Consider the following 23,338-nt stretch of genomic DNA (forward strand, 5'->3'; position numbering starts at 1 on the left):
GAAATGAATTCCAAATCTGGCAGGGATTGCTAGAGACCAGAGATCCTGTACTGTAGGGAGAAATTAGAATTTTCCTTATTCTCTCAATTTGTAATTTAAGGAAGACACTGTAGTTTTAAGTAGACAAAGCGTTTCCGAGACTACATGTGATAGTAATGGGTGTGTGTGCATGTGTAGGTGAGTGTTTTGAGTGATCACTGTTTCATTTCTTAGCTATTTTTATACTTTCACACATATAGCATGTGATGTGCTTTTGGATGGGTCAGAGGAGAAGGGCAATAGAAAACCACAGGATTTAGAATACATATTACAGTATGGCGTAAGAAAGTAACACAATGATGCTCCAATTTCTGTAGTAATAGAAAATTTACCTTGTGATTTGGTAGAATATAGGAGGCTTTATGAGTCTCTTGAGAGAGCAGAGCCTTTCTACTAAAGGTAGAATAATGGAAACTTTATGGAATAAAAATTTTATGCTACCAGTATACACCTAAGAAATAAAGCCTGGGAAAATAATTGTAAGATGATGTGAAAAAAAAGTCTTAGCTCTAGCATTTTGATAGTAATTTGAATCATTCCAAAATGATCTCATGGAACAACTGTCTTGTGTGTATGTTCACGCGTTCTTAGTGGGAGTTGAAATAACTGGTATTGCTTTCTAAATTTTCATAATACTCTGCTTATCAACTAGCATACAGTTCAACTTGTGTTTCTTAACTGGTTGGACACAAAATACAGCCTCTAGGCTTGATCTTGCAAAGACTGCCGACTTGGGAGTAAAACTAAGATCACACAGAGAATGGGAGTTACTTTCTTGACAACTGTTCTGGTCATCAGTTGATCCTTGATAATTGTACATGTCCTGCTCTCGTTGTGGAGAACTGTGTGTTACACATGTCATATTGGCCACATTTTTATCTCATCCATAATTGATGGAGAAGGCACTGCCCTAGAAAGTGGGAGATGTTGGGGAAGAGAAACCTGATCGCCCGCTCTTTGCTGTCACATAAAAAAATAGAAGTCTTTGAAATGTTGCTGTCAACTTCCCGTGTTTTCAAGTCAGTATGCCTGTTTGATGTAGTTTATAGTGAAATCAAAGCTATCCATGTCTCTGAATACACTGTCTGGATTGAGCTCTTTGGAGGACTTCAATGCAGAGGCTTCAAACTGCTTTGGTTTTGAAGGTGCACACCAGCGTGCTCACATTGCCCAACAGCATGTTGAGGCTATAGCACAGCTTAGGTGTTTTGAATTTCATGCAAGATATACTTCTAAATGTCCAAGTGCTTGCTCAAGATCTTGCCCCTACATTTTCAGTCTGTATAAGGTGGCCATGAAACAACTGTGTTGAACAACTACTGTTGTTCAAATGCAGTCAGCCTAGTAATTTCTCTCAGGAAAAAAATGAAGTATTTTAATTATATTTAATATTAGTCCTGCATAGACACAAATGCCAGCATGATTTATTTCGTTTCGCAGTATATTCCTCTCAACAGAATTATGTGTAATTGTGTAGACATGGTCACTTTAAATATTTTATGGGCTTGTATAATGCAAGACAGAGTGCAGCCTGTAGGGCCAGCAAGAAATATTGCTGTATAACTTTTATTTAATTTTATTTCAGCAGTTTAATAATTCATTTTAACTGGATGTGAACATCAGAACGAGCTCATGGCTAGTGTAACCTGCTGCTGTAGTTCTGGAATAGACAAGTCAGATAAGAGAAGTCTTGAATAGCCAGCAGAGATGGGTTACGCATGCGTTCAGGATGTCATCTAATAAGAAATATCCAACTTTTTGCTGCTTCAGAGGCAAAATGTGTTAATGGTTTGAGCTGGCTAGAAGCTTTCTGACAAGGTAGGGTTATGTCTTATGGAGAATGTAGACTTACCAAAATAAAACATGTTTTAATGAAAGAAGAAGAGTTCCTTTGGAGACTTGTCTTATTTGCTGCTATTTCACCTGTAGTCAGGATTTTGTTCCTGGAACTCCTGGAGTGAGGGAAGAAAAAATAAACAATTGCATCACCTTACGAGGCAGCATGGGACCTTGGTCCCAGTCCTGGCCGCCATGAATCTTTCAGAGGTGGAACATAGCAGTTGGGTCTGTGCGGTTGTCACCCTTGTCATCCCTGGGATGGCAGAGGATGGCTTTCCACCAGCTGGGGGAATTTTGGACCTTGCTGAACTTGGACAAGATAAAACTTTAACTCTACCTTATTTTTGAAAGGAGGCAGGAGGGACCAGCAACATCATCATCTTCTTCCTGTTCCTGCTTATCATGACAAAATACGTGAAGTTCTCACAATGCACACTGGATACAGCTTAGCCTGATGTGCGTTACTGTAAATGGTAAAATGCTTCATGTAAAAAGGGAGGAATTGTTCTGTATGTGGTAACAGTTGTGTTTTAGACCATCTTCTTCTAATCAGTAATTCTTAATTGACTCTGGAGCCTGATTCAGTGAAGTCCTGAATACTTTTGCAATGCAAAGTGTATTAAGGATGCTCAGCACTTTTGCAGGCTGCTGTCTTCTAATAAGTACGTGACCCATAGCTTATCTGATTTTCATAGTCATTTGCCTTGTAAAAAAAGCAAATCTTCAATATTTATCAAGAGAGAATATTTGGATTTATTTGCAGAGTGAATATAATTTAAGTCAGATGTCATCCTTTTCAGGTTTTGCCACTGGTCATGTCATAGATGGATTTGAATATAACTTATTACAGTGAGATAATTAATAAAGCAGCCAGCTTTAAACACAGCATCCACACTGCTGACTTTTGACTAACACAGTACAGAATCTGTCACTAGCATGCTTTTTGTCTGGAATTGTCCACCTGAAGATGTCTGATCTTTTCTGATTCTTTCTGCTTAAAAATGTTTAGTTGCTCAGGTAAATGGCTAGAACTTGAAGTATTAAGCACCATGTAAATAAAACAGTTGTCCATCCAAGGATTCTCTGCAGGAACCGTGTAAATAGATTACAGTAGGAGTTATTGGGAAGCTCATCTGTATCTCAGCTTAAGCTCTTTTTTTTTTTTTTTTCTTTTTTTTTTTTTTTTCCTGTCAGGATCACATACAACATTGTAGCCTTTTGAGGCTGATGCAGAGCAAGAGTATCTCGCCTAATGTCTGCTCTGTTAATAAAAACATGTTACTGTGGATGACCAGGATGTAACTGAATGGATGCAAGGCTTTGCATCTTGCTTTGATAAAGCAAGAGATGATCAAAACCTCTGCATTTTAAAATAAATTAAATACTTTATATCCTACTTGAGTTCAAAAATTTGTGCTCACAGGTCTTTTGGTTATTTGTGAAGTCTTTTCTAGAGGGGTAAAACTGATCATAATTTGATACAATGTGACCTAATACTTTTTGCTTTACTTAGAGTAAATGTTGTACCTGTTGCTGTCATTTCTCTGAAATCATCAAAACTGCCTCTCAAGAACTGAGATGTAATAGCTCCAAACAGAGAAACTGCAATTAGAGAAAAGCAGAGAGATAAATGGGCAGAAACGAGCATGAATTCCTGCATATCAGATTCCCTGCTTCTGAGCATGCTGTATCAGAGCAGCCTTTGCTTCCCCTGACTCTACGTCCTTATATGCTTCAGCCTTGGTGCCCAAGAGTCCAGGTGGAAAATATCCCTGTGGAGAGGCACTTTTATCTTCCTCCAGCAGATTCCCTGCTGACAGCATCTCTTCTGGAGACCTGGGTCTCCATCCTGGCAGGGAGAGGGTGCTAACCATCTCCCAGTCCTTCAGGTTTCGACCTAATACTTGCCAAGAGACATCCTGTGTCTTCAGTACAGTCTGGCCGGTTTACCTTTGCCCTCCCCTTCCTCCCATCCCATCTTTGCAGGCCCTGTTAAGCCATTTTACCTCTGCATCTTGCCTCGGTCTACCTGAACTGCAGCGATGCTGCTCGTGTGTTTGTGTGGCCATGTATGAATGGTAGAGTGCTTTCCTTTCCAGTAAATTGAACTCCCCTTCTCCTCACACCAGCTGCCAAAAGATGACAGCTACTGGGGAGACTTAAAATCTAAAGAAGCTACTGATATGTTTAATAGATGTAGGACCTTTAGATTAGAGTCAAACAAATCATTGATATTTTGGTTTGTGTACTGCTGAGAAGGATTGGAGGGAGAGAAGGCAGATAGGGGAACTGGGTAGATATGAGTGTGTTTTGGGCAGTTTCCAACTAAGAAACAGTAATTTTAAGAAGTTATGAGGGCTTAAATAAAAAGTTTTGCATAGCTGAAATGATAAATCTAGAAATCTAGATAAACCTCAGAATTGTTGCCATTTCAAATCAGCAGTCAATTAAAATCTCAAATATAAATTTTCAGGGGTTTTTTGTTAATTTTAATAGGTATTTCTCACTGAAAATGTTTGTCTGAAAAATATCACCTACTACTTATAATGCTAGACAGCATATTTTATGAGACATTTGTGTTTTGACAAAGCAAGCTCTGTCATACAATTTGGTTTCGCGTATTTTTATACCAACACTTAAATGTTGGGCTTGAACTACTCATCTGTAAGAAAATATATTTATAATCTCCTTACAGTCCCATATTCTTACATGCTGAAAGAGTTTGTTAGAGTAATTTGTAACTCTTCCAGATAATTTTAAAGCATACACGTTTTAGAAGAAAAAAAGAACTGCAAACAGGAGCTCAGAAAGCAGCTTTTCATCTGATCATATGAAAGGCAACTGCAGAGCTTCCAGCAAAGCTTGCCAGTGACTGAATGTTGCTGTTGGAAGGAACCCACACTTGGATTTGAACACATTGGCCAACCGTGTTGTATAGGTGGCCAAAAGAATGAATTCTACTTTTAGAGGAAACACCTGTCCCTGCTGCCTCCGGTCCTGTGCCGCGGATTCCTCTTGGCAGCAGAAAGGGATAGAACAAGTGTGCTCTATTTTGAAAAGTATTTTTGGCACTGCAATACTCTATTCTTACCTTCCAGATGTACCTCTTAAAATACTTTTTTTTACAGTCTCTCCATGAAGTCTGTGCATGTATCTCCCATGTGACTTCCAATATTTTCATCCTTGGACCAAATTCTGGCCGAGGGCAGAGAGCGCTTTGCTAGAGCAATGTTTGGGTGACGGAGTTGCTGAGCGAAGCACCACTTTTACTTGGAAGCTGTATCTGCTGTAGGGTAGGTAACATAGAAACATTGTATGGGGGCTGTATTCTTGCATGAGATTGCGTTGCTGTGCTTTTACATTCAGCTCTTGAAAAGTGGGAAATGCCACGCATGCATTGAAAGTCATGTCGCGCTGAGAGTGCAGATTGAGACCTGGACAGACAGCTTGGCTCCTGAGCAGGCAGGGTTTTGTGCTGAAACTGCTCCATTTTGAAACAGGATTTAGAAAGTTGTATGTGTTTATTTCTGTGGAGCACTCTTCTGTAGGAGAGTGAGTTGTTTGAACCATGCTGTTTGTTTATGATACAGTAAGTAGCTGGCAAGTTTTCTGATTGTTTGAGCTGGACTCTTTTAATAACCATGTTCTGATGAAGATATTCAGTGTTTCAGAAGAAAACTGTCAACAAGCTTGTTTTAAATCCTTTGTTTGAGCAAATGTGACAGTCACCTTACCTCCAAGATTCACAGAACATAAATACGAATGCAGCCAAAAGCAAATTAAATCATTTATCTGAGCAAATATTCATAGGAAAATGAGCTGCTATATTTGCATGGTGCTAAAACTTTCGTCATCATAGAGGTTGACCTAAGAAGTTAAGACTCTAGCTGGAGCTGTCAAGGAAAGACCCAGGGCAAAATGAGCTTGCTTACTTTGTTCTTTCTTTTCCAAGCCTAAAGTTAAGATCTTAAATCCCTCCCTTTGCATATGAGTGCTAGGAGGAATGTAATTACCTAAGTGATAAGAATGTTGATAAATGCTGCCTAGGCTGTTGATAACACCTAGTTTAAAAGGTGAATGCTTTTCTGTGTGTATGCTCCTCTGTATTATAATGGAACATGTAGTCAAGAATTCAGCATTTTTCTCATGACTCCTGGTGTGTTGAGTCATCACACAAGCCTCTATTTGCTCTTCGTTATTCACTTATTTCATTACCTTATTTAAAATGACTTGGAAGAAAGGGTATTGAAAGCCTCTATCTTTTTTTATTCAGCATGTTCTTTTTTCCCTAAATTTTTTTTTTTTTCTATTTACTAAGCAGTGAGCATCCGCACAGTGCCAGAGCTGAGCTGGAAATAGAACAGTGACTTCACCAGCTAGTTTTATAATGGAAAAACTGCGGTTAGCATATATTTTGCAATGCATGTAGTTGATAAAGCAGTGTGAACAGCTTTGCAATGACTGAAACTTCATAATTATATCAACATGAAGCATGAGCCAGTATTTAGATGTGGAGTCAATTCTTTGTTGCTTTCTTCCTGGAAGTCTCAAGGCCATAAGAATTTAACAATCTGTGAATAAATAACTGCGATTTAGATCATCAGAGATGGGGTTGCAATTCTTATTGCCTCTGAACTTGCTTAAAGCTTCTAGATTTAATAGGAGAACTGCAATTGCAACTATATAATTGTCTGGGAAACTATTATTGCTTGCAATAACATTACTCACAGTTTAATACTCACAGTGTAATAGAGTATACTTGATTTTGGGGCAGAGCAGTAACATATAAAAGCACACACTTTAGTTAAATTCTAGGAGACAGCAAATTTTTAGAAGGTTGGAGTGAGCTATTACATAAGGACAAATATTTACCTAATGTAATCAAACTCCTCTTTAAATCAGAACAATAGTGGGAGTGCAGTTACTATGGTTCTGTGTAATTTTGTGCTATATTTGGCAAAATTTGGCAGGACTAAAGCCACAGCTGATCATCTGATTTTTGAAAGGGAAGAGAAGAATATGGTAGGTTTGCATTCCCAATCTGTCCTCAAGATGATGGCACAGGCTCCCTTGCTAACCCTGAGCAAGGGAAGAAAAAATCCCAAGAAATATTTCTCAAAAAGCACCTCGCAGCACTGCAGAGCTGTGGTGATGAGTGTGATTTTGAAAGTCACTGTCTTTGGATGCCTTTCTTCTCCTCTCCTTCTGTGCCTTGCACAGTTGGTTTAAAAGGACACCTGCCTCAGCCTCCATCCTGATCTCCCCATACGCTTGGCCCAGGACCCCATTTCAGCCCAGCTGGGGGCCACCAGTGTCCTCCCCAGCAATGCTGTAGGATGTTGGTTTCCTGTTCTGCCACCACCCTGCCCAGCCATGGGGCTCCACTGAGCCGGCCTTGACCTGTGGAGTGAAGCTGATGGGTAAAGCATTCTCCAAGTCATGCCCTTGAAATACTGATTCACTGACCCCGCTATGCAATGGAGAAGATCTTATTCCCCTGAGCTTTTCTGGGATGCAGAATTGTGTCAAGTGAAGGACAGGTGGAGACATTGAAATAGGGGCAAACTTGATTGTGTGTTTTTACGGGGGTTTTTTGTTTGTTGTTTTTTTTTTTTTAATTGATCTCTTGCAGTTGGGCTGAATGCAAACTCTGCATATTGCTTAGGACTTTGAACATGAGACTGCAATAATTAGTAAGAGATAATTAGCACAATCACAGTAAATCATCCAACAGCTTGAGCCATCTGATGTGACACAGAGTCTTTGCATACTTCATAAGTAACCTTTCAGAGAGCATTTCGTGCTTCATCAATGCAAAAAATAGAAGTGCGGGAGTGAAAACAATATCTTTTCTTGACAACAGATGATATACATTTTTTCCTTGTCTTTCACCTGTTTCTTTGTTATATCCTGTTTCCACTTGCATTAGAAAGACACTAAAGTTACTGGCAGTTTGGAGAGTGCCAGGGGTGCCCATATGGGCATTAAATGTGGAATGGACAGTACATCCTTGTTTATATGACTGATACTCCGATAGACTAAATACTGCAGTTGGCAGACAGGAGGAGTAGAAGTATATGGTAAAAGGAAACACCGTATAAGATGAAGCTGAGAATATTATGATTTTTCATAGGTGGCATCAAATCTCTGAAATACTTGATCCTTTGCATATTTATGTTGAAAAGAGCATACCTAATTTACCACTCAAATAGAAAAGTTAGATAATGTTAATGCGATGAACGAAAATGACATTTATGTGTATCATTTGATAAAATCACAAAAGGTGAAATCACTTGTTCTTTAAAAGTAATGACTCTATTTTTTTTTTAATATATTTTTAACTGATCATGGTTTTTCTCTCATTTTATTGTGGAAGTACTTCATCTTTAAAATGCTTAAATTTTGTCTGTATTGAAAATACAAATAGAAGTACTGAAATACTGAGACTAATGCAAAAGAGTTACCATAATGCATTCAGACATCTAATTTTTATTTGTCCCTAATCAGTTATGTCAATCTTTTTTAATCAGCAATGTTCCTTGTAGTTTGTTGTGCTGGATAGGCTGGACAGAGGTAATCACAGCGTCACTGTTCCAGTTTAGTTGTTTTCAAGCTGAGCAGAAGTTGGGCCATAGAGAGCTGTGGAGAACCATAAAATACTGTATTTTGAGGGGTGCTGATCATGCTTTTGTTGTTGTTGCTTGTATTATTCAGAGTAGATAGGTTGTTTTATCTTCTGAAAATGGAACTCATGCACACAACAGTCTGAAAATTGATGATTGATCAAACTAAACATTGAATGCAGAGCCAGGACCTTCCAGCAGTAAACTTGGCTTGGCAGCATGCCCTGATGAAGTTGCTAACCCTTCTGTGTTGTAGTTCTACATTTTTATTTGGGAGTAATCACGTTTACCTAGGTTCTTGGGTATAGTTGGAATTAGTTCATGTTTGTCTAGCACTTCAAAGATGTAAAATATATGATCAAGATGTTGATTTATCTGGCGATTCAGAGGAGAAACTGACTCTGAACATCCTGAAAGCAAGCTCTAAAGACTAGAAGTTTGGATGTACCTTTAGAAGACATCAGCCAGTCTTGGCACTTGGCCTCTCTTCCCCAATACATGCTGTCCTTCTTCAAGGACATGTGGTCTCTCTTTCTCTGTCTGCTTTCTGCTCCTCCTCCATCCAACCTGCCTGCTGCCCTTTGTGGGTTTTTTTCTGTGAAGTTTAATTCTTCTTTGCCTAGGGTAAAGTCTTAACAAATTGTTGTAAATAACATTGCCCCTTTACATTAGTAGCAAAATGATTTGCTTGGTTTGCTACTATTTAGACTGACTAAAACAAGCTTCTGGCATATAATTACTTATTCTGGTCATTAAATCTCTGTTAATAATGTACTGTATTAGATACCATCTGTCTATTCAGAGATACTCCTGTCTGCTGAGTCATAAGTCACTGTGTCAGATGCGGGGGTAGGTCCATGTGTGTTACAGATGCCCCATTCGTGCCTTCCTTGAATCTGAGATAAGAGAGGACAGGCCACATCTCATCACTTATCTTATTCCAGAGAAGTTGTGGGAGAGCAAATGGATTCTCAGTATGTCACAAGGGAAATGGAGCATCACTGAACAGGCAGGGTTGGGAGAGGGTGACATTCATGTCAGTATCTAGAACAATTTATGCAGAAAATAAAATGAACATCTTTATCATTATTGATTTGGGAAGATGTTAATTAGGAAAGTCAGTAAATTCTTCATTAGCTGTTCTTTAAGATAAGATTTCTCTTTCTGAAGAAGATACTATGGAAGATCCAGTAAGTCTCTCAATGGAGTGATGGGAAAAGGAGATCAGGCCCATGAGCTGGATCTGCCTCACACGGCACAAACCAGGAGGTTGTCAGGGTCATGCTCATGACAAGAGCACGTTCCCCCCACTCTGGTCCACCAGAAAAACCCTGTTGAGAATCATTTGTTCATTTGTTTATGACCTATATTATGCAAAAAATAAATTACCAGAATGGTTGGGTATGGTTCATAATTTATAATTTTTCTTCAGATTTGAAGATTTATGAATGCTGTCCAAAACTCACACTTTGCAGGGACTCTTAAGTAACAAAACCCTGAGGCAGGATCATGTCTGTAAACATAAACTTTACCCTGGACTCCCTCCAGGACTTTTCTCTATGATTCTTCCTCCCTCTGGAAAGCAGGTTTAAAAAGCAGCAGTGCTTTGATATGAATTCTCAACTGAAGTTTGTGAACCGGTCTGCTCAAGCTGCTAAAAGGAATCACCAAAATAACTTCATTCAGGTGTCTAAAGCCTTTCCACTGATCTCTCATAAATGCCAGCTTTTTCAGAGACCCGTATTAGAGATTTTGGGTGAATTTCTTACTGATTTATGTCGCTTGCCTTTTGTTCCGTTAAATATAACATTTGTCTTGATATCTAGAAGATATTATTGGTCCAGTCAGAGAGAACCTCTTCCAAAAATGTTACCTAAAAATATCCAGTGTGATCCAAGAAGAAACCAGACTGAGCAAGCAGAAACATTTCATTTTATCTATCCATAAAGAATCCATTGGGAGATTTTTATTGAAGGACTTGTGCAATAACTTGTGCAGTAAGTGAAGGAGAATGTATCATTTCCCCTGGAAGACAGGCAAATTGAATAAAAGTTATATCTCAAAGGTTAGGACAGCCCGGATAGCTCATCAGCTGGATAACCATGTGATAGACCCAGAGGCAACTTCAGAACTGTCATCTCAGCTATTATCAGTGGAACTAGCCAAGGAGTCAGCTGCTGAAATTAGCAGACTACTTTCTACACAGGCATCTGGTTCTTGCAGCAGGCAGTTAAATGCAACCCATCTGTGCTGCCCATCCTCTTCCACATATGCTATCCAGGCAGGTAATAGTGTCGAGTCTTCTGTTTGGGGTATTACACTTCCAAAAAGTGGATGGATTTTAAAATGTAAGTAGTTGCTAGGCTGATGATCAACTCCTGAAGAAAAAAAACTTTCACCTGAGTCATGGGAACAAGCTTAACTGAGTAAACTGCTTGGGTACAACTTTCAGGAATTTTGCATGTTTGTCCACTTAACATGCTCAGCAAGTGTTGGCAGATTCCTTTGTGTAAAGAGTGAAGACAAGAGTAATAGCGCAAAAAACAGATGTGCCTTGTTTGCCCAGTGTGACCTCGGGTAGATACTGCAGGGTAACTGTGTGTCCCCTGAGTCACGGTAACTGGCTGGATGCCTGTTCTCAGCCTGTGGTGGACACAAGCTTAAATACCCTCTCTGAAGCATTCATGAAGATTTAACCAAGCATATTAACGTGTCCATTGCAGCAGGTTTGTTTTGCCTCGCATTTGTGGTGAGGGCAGAGCACATGCCTAGGCAGGTACTGCTCCAGGTGGCAGGTGGTAAGTCACTGATGCGTAGTAATTCGATTGTGTGTCTGGCCTCCAAGAAAAAATTTTTAAGTCTCTTCTCTTGATGGATAAGACCCTTTTCTAACAGCATAAATAGTTCTTCCAGCCTTTGAAAATATGTTTGAGTTAACTATAATTACAAAAAAATGAAATTCAAGGAATGAGATTAATTTCAAGCATGTATTCTATTTACGGGGGGAAAAAACAAAAACCTTTAAGCAAGAGGAAATATGGTCAGAACCTGAAGTTTTGATGATGATTCCTCTGTACTTGAAAGGACAGTTATTCTGTAGGGGACAGAAGTAGCAAAGGGGCTGTTTGACAGGTTTGGAGCCTCTGTTCTTAGACTCTTGTGCTCAGCTCACTCGCGCTCTCCTTCACACTTGCATCTCCCTTCTTCGTCTGGCAGAGAGAGCTCGGAGTCTCCTGCATGCAGGTTAGCGAGGCAGTATAGTGGCGACTGCTGGATGTCTACTCTTGAAATGGGTAAGGAATGGTTTATAATTGCCTTTCCATCATTTAGACACTATTTTGGATCCTTTTCTTTACCTGGGTTTTGGTTTGGATTGTACTTTTACAAATTTAATATTTCTGAAGCATGTTCTCATTTTAAGACGTGGTTGAAATTTGCAAAAAACTTCATAGGAGAAGTAAAGTAATAGAGGGATAGAGAGCTGGACAGTGAAAGTGTCTAATCTCTTTTTCTCAGGAAACCAAGTCAAAAAAGAAAAAGCTGGTACTTTTTCTGGGAGCGTTGCACTGACTCCTTGGGCAGATTTCTGCATTCTTGGATTAGTTGGAATAAACCCCTAGATAATATAGAGGAAAAGCAGAGAGTTGTGAAATGCAAAATTTTTCTGCGACAGGCCAATTAGTGTTTTGCTTCTACATTATTTATAGAAGCTCAGTTGAACTTGATGGATAAATATGCTTTCTCTGAAACCATGCTTGTATATATACACTACTGTTGTTGCATATTGTGAGGGTCAAATGTAAAATCTGCTCTTAAATGGATGCCCTGCTGCATGTTCTCCATTCTACTGTTACATGTGTGCATTCATTGTACCGACTTGTTTCTTTGCCAGATCCATCCTTTGTCTTTCTGTATATGAAATTATGTTTAATCAGTTTTATACCAATATCCTGCCTGTAGATAGCTAGGTTTAAAAATAGACTGGCTCAGCTGTGTAAAGATGAGATACCCAAAATCATCCATATGGGACAATTGGGATTGCCTTAAATGATGGGACAGTGCCAGCATAGCCTTAACTATGAATCAGAAGAGTGTGCTCAGGAGCTTTAAATCAAGCAGGGCAAATCAGTCTTAACTTTGTTAGATTTGCCAATTATAGGTTTATGATGTAGTTTTCCCCCTCTCACCACAGAGAGGTGTCTATTCGAGTACTTTGTGGTGGCTTTCACTGCGTCTTAGTATCTTCTATACACGAATCAATCCTTTTGCTATCCTAGGGAGGCTTCAGGCATATTATCCTCTTCTCCTTTTTGTGCTGCTTCAAGAGAGCTGGATGGGATGACTTGCCTAAGGTCATCCCAAGGAGTCTTGCTGGCACCTGGAATTGAGTATAGGGTTATGAGTCACAATCCAGTGCCATTGCCACGTGGCCTCTTCTGGTGTTATGATGGCTCATCTCTACACAGCTTTTATTTGGCAGTGAGACGAGGCTTCATAATGGTTTTGATGTATTCATTTCTGCTGCCTGTCTTTTCATTCTGTAGGACTTCTGTGTCTATGCCGAATCTTGAGTTGTTAATGAAGTTAAGAAGTAGTGAGTGATTGGGATGCAGGATGGGAATGATTAGCATTCTTCTGTAACAAAAGCTTGAGTGAAGATGTCACTCTAAGCTCATTTCCACAGTATTGTTATGCAAAACAATGGAAAGAGCCTGCCCACTTCTGATTTTGGGATGGGGAACAGTTGTTTTCAGTTTGTCTACCAATAGGATAAATCCAGCTCCAGATGTCTAGATTTAAGTCTAACCTTTAATCCAAGATATCATCACAAAAAACTTGGATTATAAAGATGTATTTTAAGAGTTTCCTTCCCCAGAAGCCTTTCTGTTGTTTTTCTTTTTTTTTTTTTTTTTTTGTATTACAGATGCTCATTTGTGGGGAAATTTTATAAACATGGCATCTGCTGCCAGTGATTTTGGAAATTGCTGCTATTTGTCGATGGCTTCTTTTTGCAAATTGCACAAATTAATTTCTCTGCACATCTAAATATCTCTTTCAAGATGTTCTAGCTACTCCAGCTGAATGGCAGGCTCTTGCTGTTAGCCTACCATACCTGAGGAGGCTGCTTGCTGTGTTCTGACCACTGGTAATACCTGGTCAGTAATTCTAAGGTATTTTTGTACAGAATCTTGCAAAGCAGTGTACACGCTGTAGGGAGGAAATAAAAGCATGTGAACCTCACTGAACGGTAGGCTGACAGAGCAGACTTTATTTCATTTGAAGTCTTGTCCTAAACTCTATGTTATAGTAACACTTGGTTGGAAATAAGCACCAAGACAGTAATCTAAAAAGCAGGATGTTTGTTAAGCAGATCTGCTTTTACTTTAAGACAAATCCAGTTATTTTATGCTACATAGGCTTGAAACTGTGGGAAGGAAGAAACTTGTCTTCAGAACTATTTTTAAGAAGGGATGAGACTCAGATCGGTTGGATGCTGGGAGGGTGGCTCAGAAGTGTCACTGTATATTTGCCTTGTCCTTAGGCTGTTCTTTGAGTAGCCACCACCGGCCATATCAAGAGACTAAATTGTGGGGTTGGTGAGTTTTTCATTTAGCCAGTATGTTTGTTCTTACGTTAAATTTGCCTTTTGGCTGCAATCACAAGTTTTTACAATAAGGAAATCAATAGAAATTTTTTTAACTTCTTGGAAATCTCTAAGCTGGAATGAAATATTCTTTGCAGTTGTGCTGTTGAGTTGTTGGATATCCCCCTGTGGGTAGTATAGCATTAACAAGCCAACGTGCCCAGCAAACAAAAGGAGAAAATTGGAACAGAATCTAAATACATGTGTATTTGCTGTTGCAGCAGTTTTCTTTAATAAATGCTTCTGGCCAGACTGCAATACCCTATAGCAGATTTTAGCCAGCCATGGAGTGTCTGTCTGCATGCAGGCTCATCTGGATTGGTGCCCAAAAAGACCAGGAGCCTGGGAGCCATGGCGCACTGAAGGGCAACAGCTCCTTTCTGGGATCCAAACACAGCAGGACTTGAGGGCTATGAGCAGACCAGGCAGTCTCTGGCCTCCTAAAGGCAGCCAAATTGCATGGGTTGCCCAAAAATTGGGAACTTGAAGCATCTGCTAAATCCAGTCCAGTAACCTGGCAGGCAGAGCTGCCTTGCTGCACAGTGAGGGCAGGCTGTACCGCTGAAGCTGTAAGTGTGTGTTTCCTTTTCGATTTCACTTGTTTTATTTTTCTGTCATAACCAGAGATTAACAAAGTGGTTGTATTTAGCATTTTGTTTTCTGGTTTAGCTTTTTGCAAGCTTTTTGTGGTACCCAGGAGTGTAATCCTTTCCTCACACTGGGGTCTGATCTACAGCTGAGTCAGTCGAGCAGCGTTTGCTGCTTCTGGGCAGGGAGTAAGTGCTAAAGAAGCAGCAAGTCCTGTACTGAGAGATTATTTCAGAGTGATTTCCTCCCTTACCCATTCTTCTCTCCTGATATTACCCAAAGACAGTAGTGGTGGCATGTGGATGTGGATCAGCTCTGGTGCGCCCTTGGCTTTGCTTCCTATGGCAGCTGGTGGCTGGTGGGTCTCCCTGCAGCCTCCCGTTGAGTTCAGCTTGGCAAGAGCTTTCTGTGTGATGAAGGTTTTCATTGCACTGAAATTTGTTCACCTCCCTGTGATTGCTGAAGGCCAGATTTGGAGGTCCTGAGCTGCCATGGGCTTGGAGAGTCCATGGGTACCCTATTCCTTAGTACTCTTTCACTGAGGTAAACCCCATTTAAGTAGATTTAATTTGAGACTGATATTTGTGATTTATCTAATGATGCTGTAATGAGAGTCAAGGGCTCGTGTGTTCCTTTTGTAATGTCACAGCACCAGGATTTTGTGGAATGGAAGAGAGACCTTGGCACCCAGATTAAAGATAATTATACTTGCAAAATTCATTAACTCCTTGAAAAATGCCTTTGTCTGGAAGCTCTGCCCTTCTTCCTTCCACCACTCTTTTGTCAAAGCCTTCCAGTTGAGCAGATTTAAACCAGGTCAGGGAAATATGAGGGAGCTTCAGACTTACTGTATTCTTTTGCACAAGCTCTAGTGTGAGCAATACTTAATACTTCCTTAAATCACTAATGGTCCTGTTAACTGTATAGTAGGTGGTGCTGGTTTATTCTTTCTAATACTGTTGGTTTAAAAACAAAACAAAATAACACCCAACGCTCCCATAGCTGGAAGTGAAATAATATTTATCTGAACTGCTTTAGTGTCTTAAATGCCTTGGCAATTTAAGAGGACGATGGTGGCCTGGTGGTGTTATCCAGCAGTACTTGATAAGCACTGAAACAAGAGGTTTGCACAAAAGTATTCCTCATGGAAAGCCTTGGATTGCCAGGAATCAAATGTTTGCAAGCAGAGGCAGCCAGTTACTTTGGCATGTGCTTGATCTGATTTTCTGTCAAAATGAGGTGTGGGTTTGTTGGGGTTTTTTCCTCAAAATCAATTTAGAAAAGGCAGAGCCTGTTAGGCAAACAAACCTAGGACCTGGAAAACTAGAGAGCTCTTGTGCTAGTGGTAGTGGGAAGTACAACTGAGCTCGGTTCCTGGAAATGTCCTCTTTCTTAAAACTACTCTGAGAATACTGGTAGTACAGAGTTTGGCTTGTGTAATTGAATGAGGGTGAAGGCCTGTAGCTGATGCCGCAAATATAAATAGAAATAAATATTATCCTTATATTTATTCTAAATATGAGCTGTTTATTCTCTTGGAAATACTTTCCTATGTTTTTTTTATTACACTGTTGGAGAACTTGCATGAAAGTTGAGTCTTCACTCAATAGCCAGAATTCAATAATGAAGTAATAACATAGTCTCACAGGGCAAATAATTTTTTACCAACTATACTATCCTGAAGATAAAAACATCTTAACGAATAAGCACCATGAAGACAGGCAAAGACTACTGGGCAATTTTTATCTAGCATGTAACTGAAGAGATACAATTTAGATATCCCTGGCATAATAAAGTAAACCCCAAAGCATCTCAAGATCATATTATTATTGAGGAAGGAAAAGATGCAGCAGATATTCCAAAAGCTAAATTCTGTTTTTCATTGACAAGAAAAAGTCTTATATTTTGTGGGAGCAGGGACAACACAAACAGATCAATACCTCCTGTGTGTTAGCTGCACATATAAAAGATTAAAAAAAAAAAAAAACAAACCAAAACAAAACCAAACCCTCAACCTACTCAACTACCTTTGCCTTTGAGCTCTTCAACAAAACTATTAAGGCAGCACATAAATATAACTCTCTTTCATGAAGCAGTTTTGTTTGCTCTAGGGTAACAAGGTAAATGGAAGGTGATGTTTGCCTTTAGCCCCACCCTCCTCCACCTACCCTGGTCTATATCAGAAGATGATGTCAGCTATTTAGTTTCCCTTCATTTTGTGGACTTATGCCATTTACACTAATTAAGGGCCTGGACATCTTTTTATCATTGGGTTTGACATTTGTTCTGCGATGCTGCAAAAAGAATGAGTACTGCTACAGTAGAAACAACCTGAAGAAGTAGTCAGTTTTGTAATAACATGAATTGCATAGCTTTACAGGTAAAATAGGTTAATTTACAATGAAGGAAATGGAGAACACCATTTTTTCTGCTGATAGATCCTCAGTTGCAATACATTTTTCATACTTCAAATCCAAATATTTTGTGATTTACGGTATTCTCCTCAAGTTCTCATTTTATGGTGAATGTACGCAATTATCTTTACTAAGTGGTATAATTTTCCACTGAAAAATTTGCAGTTTTTATCTTCAGTTTCATTTATTAGTTCTTCTTCTTCTCCTTCTACACCCAAAGTACATTGTTCCGAAGGTATTTTATTTGAAGCAGAGTGCAATTTAGATTCCACTCTGTCAAATCAGTTTCAAGAGGGAGTTTTCAATTAAAATTGTGAAAGAAATTCCCTGTAGTGAGACATTAGGAGTAGTATGCAGTAAAGAACTAGAACCAAGCATCTGGCCTGCTAGTTCAGCTGCTTTTAAAGCTGATGGAGTGAAGGGACCACTGGCACATGTGTGGCAATTGCCTTCTGGTGTCACCCATCTCCTCTGCAGTGGCCTGCACTGACAAGGGATGGAAGAAAGGGAGGGGAAGGAGGGAGACAAAATCAATCAGTACTGTTGACATGCTGGCATGTTTGTGTAGCTATTTATTTCATCTTATGAGGAACCCAGTAAATGCGGTTATGATACATCTTAAATGTGGGATTATTTTTTTAACATGCATGTACTCTCCTGCCCTGCAATTTCCTTTTTTAAAAGGTTTCAGGGAAATGTAGGCCTTGCAACAAATATGCAGTGTTAGATGAGCAGGTGTCCATTATGGAAAAAGAGCACATAAACTCAACTGGTATCCTCATACCAACATGGTTAATTCTTTTAACAAAACAGTTCAGATGATATTATGTCCAGTTTGTTGATTAACAGATTTTTAAACATTTTTGTAGAAAATGCAAGAAGCAAGGACCTTTTTCTAGTTGGAAGCTAATCCCTTAATCAGCATATATCTAGCATTTCTTGGAATGTTTTGAGGTTTATATTTTAACATCCTCTGCCAGTAACCATACTGAACAAAACCTGCATCCTAGATTTCTCTAGTGAAAAGATATTTGTCTTGGGAATTGACTTGAAGCTGATTTGATATTAAAAATCCATGCCACACTCTTGTTTTAGCTCCAGTGTGTTAGCTATATGTCAGTAGTGGCAAGTGATTTTTTTTTTTTTTTTTGTCTGGGCAGATAATTTCCGTTTCATATAAGTGATGCTATATTTTATAGCAGCTAATCTTTGTCGCATTCATTTTTAAAAGTTTCCAAATGTTGTTCTGTGCTGATTGGGTATAATTTTTAACTTGGCATTAGAACTGTTAATAATGACAGCTCTTTGTAGGAGAATTTTAATTTTTAATATTGCAGTTATTTTTAACATGGAGATATGTAGCAGATCTTATCTTTCATCTATATATAGGCTCTTTTGGAGGGAGAAGCTTCTTAGCAAACTTTAATTCTTCATTATTTTAACAGAGTCAAAGGAAGCAACACCTGTAAATCTGCTTGATGACAGAGCCCGCATGTTGTCTTCCTTATTTAGCAAGCAAAAGATTCAGTCTCACAAGTCATGACTGATGTTGGTTAACCATATAAGCAATCCTCCTGACTTGAATAGGTTTTGGTAAGGATGATTACAAGGTTGGGTCTTCAGCTGTGGGGCAGCCTGATGCCACAGTCCTACAGCTTTAAGCCCAGGGTTACCCTGCCAGCAGCTGACCCTGGGTCACCACTGCAAGACTGTGAGTCTCTCATGGTCATGGCTCTCACCATGCTTTATCCTCTGAAAGCCTGGTGAGATCTAAGAACTGGGTCTGTTAGTCAAAGAGCCACAGCTCTTTTGACAAAGCTAAAAAAAACCAAAAAAACCAACCTACAATGTATGGGAAATCTGGGGGAAAACACTTCTGAGGCTTCAGCATTTGGTCCTGGGAGCTCAGCTCTACATTTCTTCATATGCAAACAGTCATATCTAACTTTTCTTGCCTTGGCCCTGCAGATAAGCAAGCAGCTTTATTATAGGGCCAAGTCTGGGTGCTGCTCTGCCCCAAGCAGAGGTGTGATAGAAGCAACCAAGAAAGGAGGAAGGTGGAAGAAATCATGGAGGAGAAAGCTGATCATCTAGGTAGGGGGAGCACAAAGACACTGTTATCTTTGTGTAGCCCCTGTGTAAATTAGGGTCTGGCAGTCTGTGACCCGAGTATCTCATACAGTGTATTGGATGGATTTGGTCTTATCCTCAAGAGAAATTACTGTTTTTAAGGTGTATGGTACTGAATTTCTTAGAACCGTATCAGCTTGATCCAGAGTCTGATTCAGCCCACTGCCCTGTAGACATGGCTAGTAGCCAACCCTGCCTGGTGTTTTACTTTGATGCCCATTTTTGTTCTCCATGAAAAATGGAGACTAATTTTTCCTTCTTCTCTTTGCCAGGTTCTTTGTGATCACATCCTCCCAACACGCTTCCTGAAGTCAGTGTGCAGTTTGAGCTTCTCTTTCAGAGGTTTTTCTTCCAAGGCTGCTCACATTTTTGTGCAGAACCTACTGCTCAGAGGTGGCAGTTCAAAGCTGATCTCTTAGAGTTTCCCTCTCCATCCTTCCTCTTACACATATGCTTTGTGTCTCAACTATTGCTCTTGTAACATATTTTTCTCTGGCTCTTTGAGGCAAGGCTTTCATTGTTTCTCCACTGTTTTTAAACAGTTGTGCATATTTATGGTGTTTTTGCGAATGATGTAAGTACCTGTCAAAGAAATCATTTTACTGAGCAGCGAACTACCCACTCATCTTCAGTACACTGAAAGTATGAAAAAAAATCTCAATTCTTATAAAAGATTGGTGAAGTTTGGAAATGCATCAAAGAATGTTGCGTTTGTAGCAGTACTTGCCATACTGAAAAGAATATTGCGCTGCTCTCAGAAATACAGCTCACCCTTGTTCTTGTAACAGTCGTGTTTACAACCTATTTTAGCTTGAAGGATTTGTTGACTGTTTTTTGATTTGCAGCTATTACAGTAACAAATTGGTGGTGATGTCATGAAGCAGTTTAAAGTGCCTCTTTCCAATCTGGTACCATCCCTATAATAAAACTGACATTAAACATTAATGTGTGAGCTTTTCTGATGAGCAGAAAGAGATGTGGCAGTATATTACTTTTTAATTCCTGATTAAGACTTTAAGAAGGTGTCTTGTTCTATTATCTATGCAAATTTGTGGCAATGATGGCAATAAATCAGAAGAGAAGGACTTAAAATAAACCGCATCAATTGACTTGATGCACGATTGATTTCTCATGCTCATCAAATCCCTGGATGCTTTGTAGTTTTTCTTACTGTGACAGGATTATTTCCCTTGATCTATGATACTGAGTTGTTTGGATTTTTTTTTTTTTCCCCCCTTAAATTTTGAGTGTGCTCAGGACTGAAACTGAATGTTTTAAAAAATGAAGTTTGTAATAATTAGGAGGGGATAAACTCATCAAGATGAAGAGATGGATCCCTCCCAAATTTGTTTTTAGAGAACAACAAGGGTTTTGCTTTGGTTAAGGTTTTTTTTGTTTGTTTTTGTTTGTTTGAGTTCATTTTGCAGAAAGTGATGTTGCTCCTCAGAGATTTGCTGCAATACTCTTCCTTTTGTTAGCTGGACCACGATATGCATGCCTTGGACTGGAACAAAATATGGATGCAATTGAAATTAAGTGGCAAAAGGAGTGACATCAGAGTGATGTTCCATCTTAGGTCCTTAAGAAGAGAGGTGACTGTTCTGTTGCTGCACATTTTTTTCTTTTCTGAGATACTAGATCATTTTATAGAATAACATGAAATATTTTGTAGTGACAGCAGAACTTGATATTCACTAACAAGTTAATGACATTAAAAAGAATATATTAAGTATAGAGACACATTTGTCTGCCATTAACATTACTGGGAACAGAATTAGGTTTATAATTCATAATACGGATTGAAGTTTTCATAATACATAAAGAAGAAAGAGATGTTAATATATCTCAAGCGAGTGAATGCTGATAATACCCAGAGCTAACTCACCATGTCAGTGTTGCTCATATTTTATCTTGAGAATAGACTTGCACATGCTTTTGAGTTATCTTATATCAACTGATCCACATTGGCTGCCAATATACGAACTCTTAGCCCATAACAAATACAAGTTAATGTGATTGAGTTTACACCTTTAGTCCTGTGCTAAGAGAAGTCATAGTCCCAGCAGCAAAGCTTCTACGCTGTTACTGCAGTTCTGCTGGAGCATGGTAACTCATTAAGCATGTGACTAAGTCCTTGCCTACTAGTTGCAAAAACTGATGCTTAGTCTCCAGGATTGCCTGTCTTTGTGTCATGTTTCTGCTGAGTCGATGAGAGTTCTGCAGACTTTACCTGTGTGTGAGGTTGGGGTTAGGCTCAATAGCTTACATCCACAGTAAGTTCCACTGAAACCTTAACCTGAGGATTTGTCTGAATCATTTTCAGTCATACATGTGTTTCTGTTCTTTTCACATGATTAATTCAATTTTTGATCTGTTTAAATTGTGTTCAGTTCAGCAGAGTTCTCCGTAGGATTAAAGATAAACTCATTCAGATATGAGTTGCAACATAAGAAGCTAGGTGTTCTGTTTTTAACTCCATTTGCTGTGATTGACTGTATTTTGTGTGTTACATTTTTCCAATTTATCAAAGCAAAGAAGGGAATTTGTTTTACTGGACTGGTGAGAGAGTCCAGAATGGGTTTTGGCATGTTGTACATGGGTGCAGTAAATAACTGTCCCTGCTAACAGGGAGAAAAGAACAGGGGGATTTCGACTGACAAAAGAAGGGAGAATGGAGAAAAGAGTGGAGGGAATGGGACACCAACAGAGTTGGTGAGATAACATGGTTATACAGAGCAGTTGATGCATCTCTTGAATATTTATGATGGATTGAATTGCAGCAATACATTGAGGAGCCTCCATGAGTGAGTGATTTAGCTTTGTAATTTTTTTATTTGACAAGCAATGAGCGGGTAAAAGTGTGCTTATGTGAGTGAGTCAAGGGGCTTAGGAGGAGAGAAAGGGAAATAAATGAGGCATCTTGAAGAGTGTGTGTGTGTGCATGTACATGTATGAGCATATGCTGGCATACATGCAAAAAGGGAAGGTTAGAAACAATTAAGTGTAAGCAGATTTACTTTTAGAGAAGATGACATCTTGTGCAGGCTGGGAGGTTGCGTACTTCAGTTTTCTCAGGCCTAATGTGCCTTCTAGCCTGAGTAGGAAAGCCTTATAGAGAAACTGTTAGGGGTGTGTGTCAAAGCGTTACAACCACCAGTTACGATATGCTCTACTAGCTCTTCCAGTGACTAAAAGAAATCTTACTGACTCAAGCAACAGCACTGCTAATGAGACTCCCAAAGAAGCCTTCCAAATCCCCTTAGTTATGCCCACTGATAGTAACATGTATGATTACACACACTCAAATTCTTGGTGGCATTAAGGGAAGATGTGAATACTCTCAAGGATGTGCTTTCTGTGCCCTGTTTCTGAAATATTGCCCCCAAAACTGTAGCCCGTATGTCCAGCAGAATGCTTAATTCCCGACCTTGTGGACATCAGCTCTGTCTCTGTGACCAGCTTCCCAGTGAGGGAAAGATGGTTTCAATCCTCAGTTGCTGTTAAGTTTCCTGTTGCCTTCAATAAATGTAGGTTTATGGCTTCAGTGCTGTAGGGGTATGAGGTTAAATGAAATGCTGTGCAAAGGAATCGGGTAATACTTTCAGTCTGAGATACCACAATGGAAGGAACACAGGTTGCTTTTGAACAACCATAGCAATTAAAAAAAATTCAAGTCATGAAAGCTCAAATTGGTTCTTTAATTTCATTTAAATTGTTTCTTTAAAGTGATTTTAGTATTGAAAGTTATTGGACTGTAAAAGAGACCAACTGCTTTACTTGACTTCTCGGAAGTAATTACACACCACATGCTGTGCTTCCATAAAACCGGATCTGTTTTATGAATGCAAGGTGGGAAACTACCAGGTGCAATGTAGAAGTTTAATTGCTGAATATGCAGAAAGTCTGCAATGAGCTTTTAAAATTTTAGAAGCCATTGACTGACCTAAATTAACAAAATTTTAACAGCTATTTCACAGATTAAGACAGAAATTTTTATTTCAGTGCTCTTGATGTGGGAATCAAGGATGTGTGGGGGTTTTGGGGTTTTTTGTAAAGGCTAG

General features: G+C 39.2%; 1 protein-coding gene across 4 annotated transcripts in view; it reads left to right on the plus strand.

Annotated features, from left to right (window-relative positions):
* Positions 1–23,338, plus strand: part of FGF13 (fibroblast growth factor 13) — a 277,300-nt gene that overhangs the window by 82,481 nt on the left and 171,481 nt on the right. The window contains exon 1 of one of the 4 annotated variants that reach the window (XM_074882770.1): positions 5,057–5,171. The exons of the other annotated variants lie outside the window; for them this stretch is intronic. The gene's annotated coding sequence lies outside the window, so the exon portion shown is untranslated. Of the gene's footprint in view, positions 1–5,056; positions 5,172–23,338 lie in introns of those variants that run through there. 4 annotated transcript variants of the gene reach the window in all.

The sequence above is a fragment of the Strix uralensis genome, chromosome 13, assembly GCF_047716275.1.
Source record: "Strix uralensis isolate ZFMK-TIS-50842 chromosome 13, bStrUra1, whole genome shotgun sequence".
In the NCBI taxonomy this organism is placed as follows: domain Eukaryota; kingdom Metazoa; phylum Chordata; class Aves; order Strigiformes; family Strigidae; genus Strix; species Strix uralensis.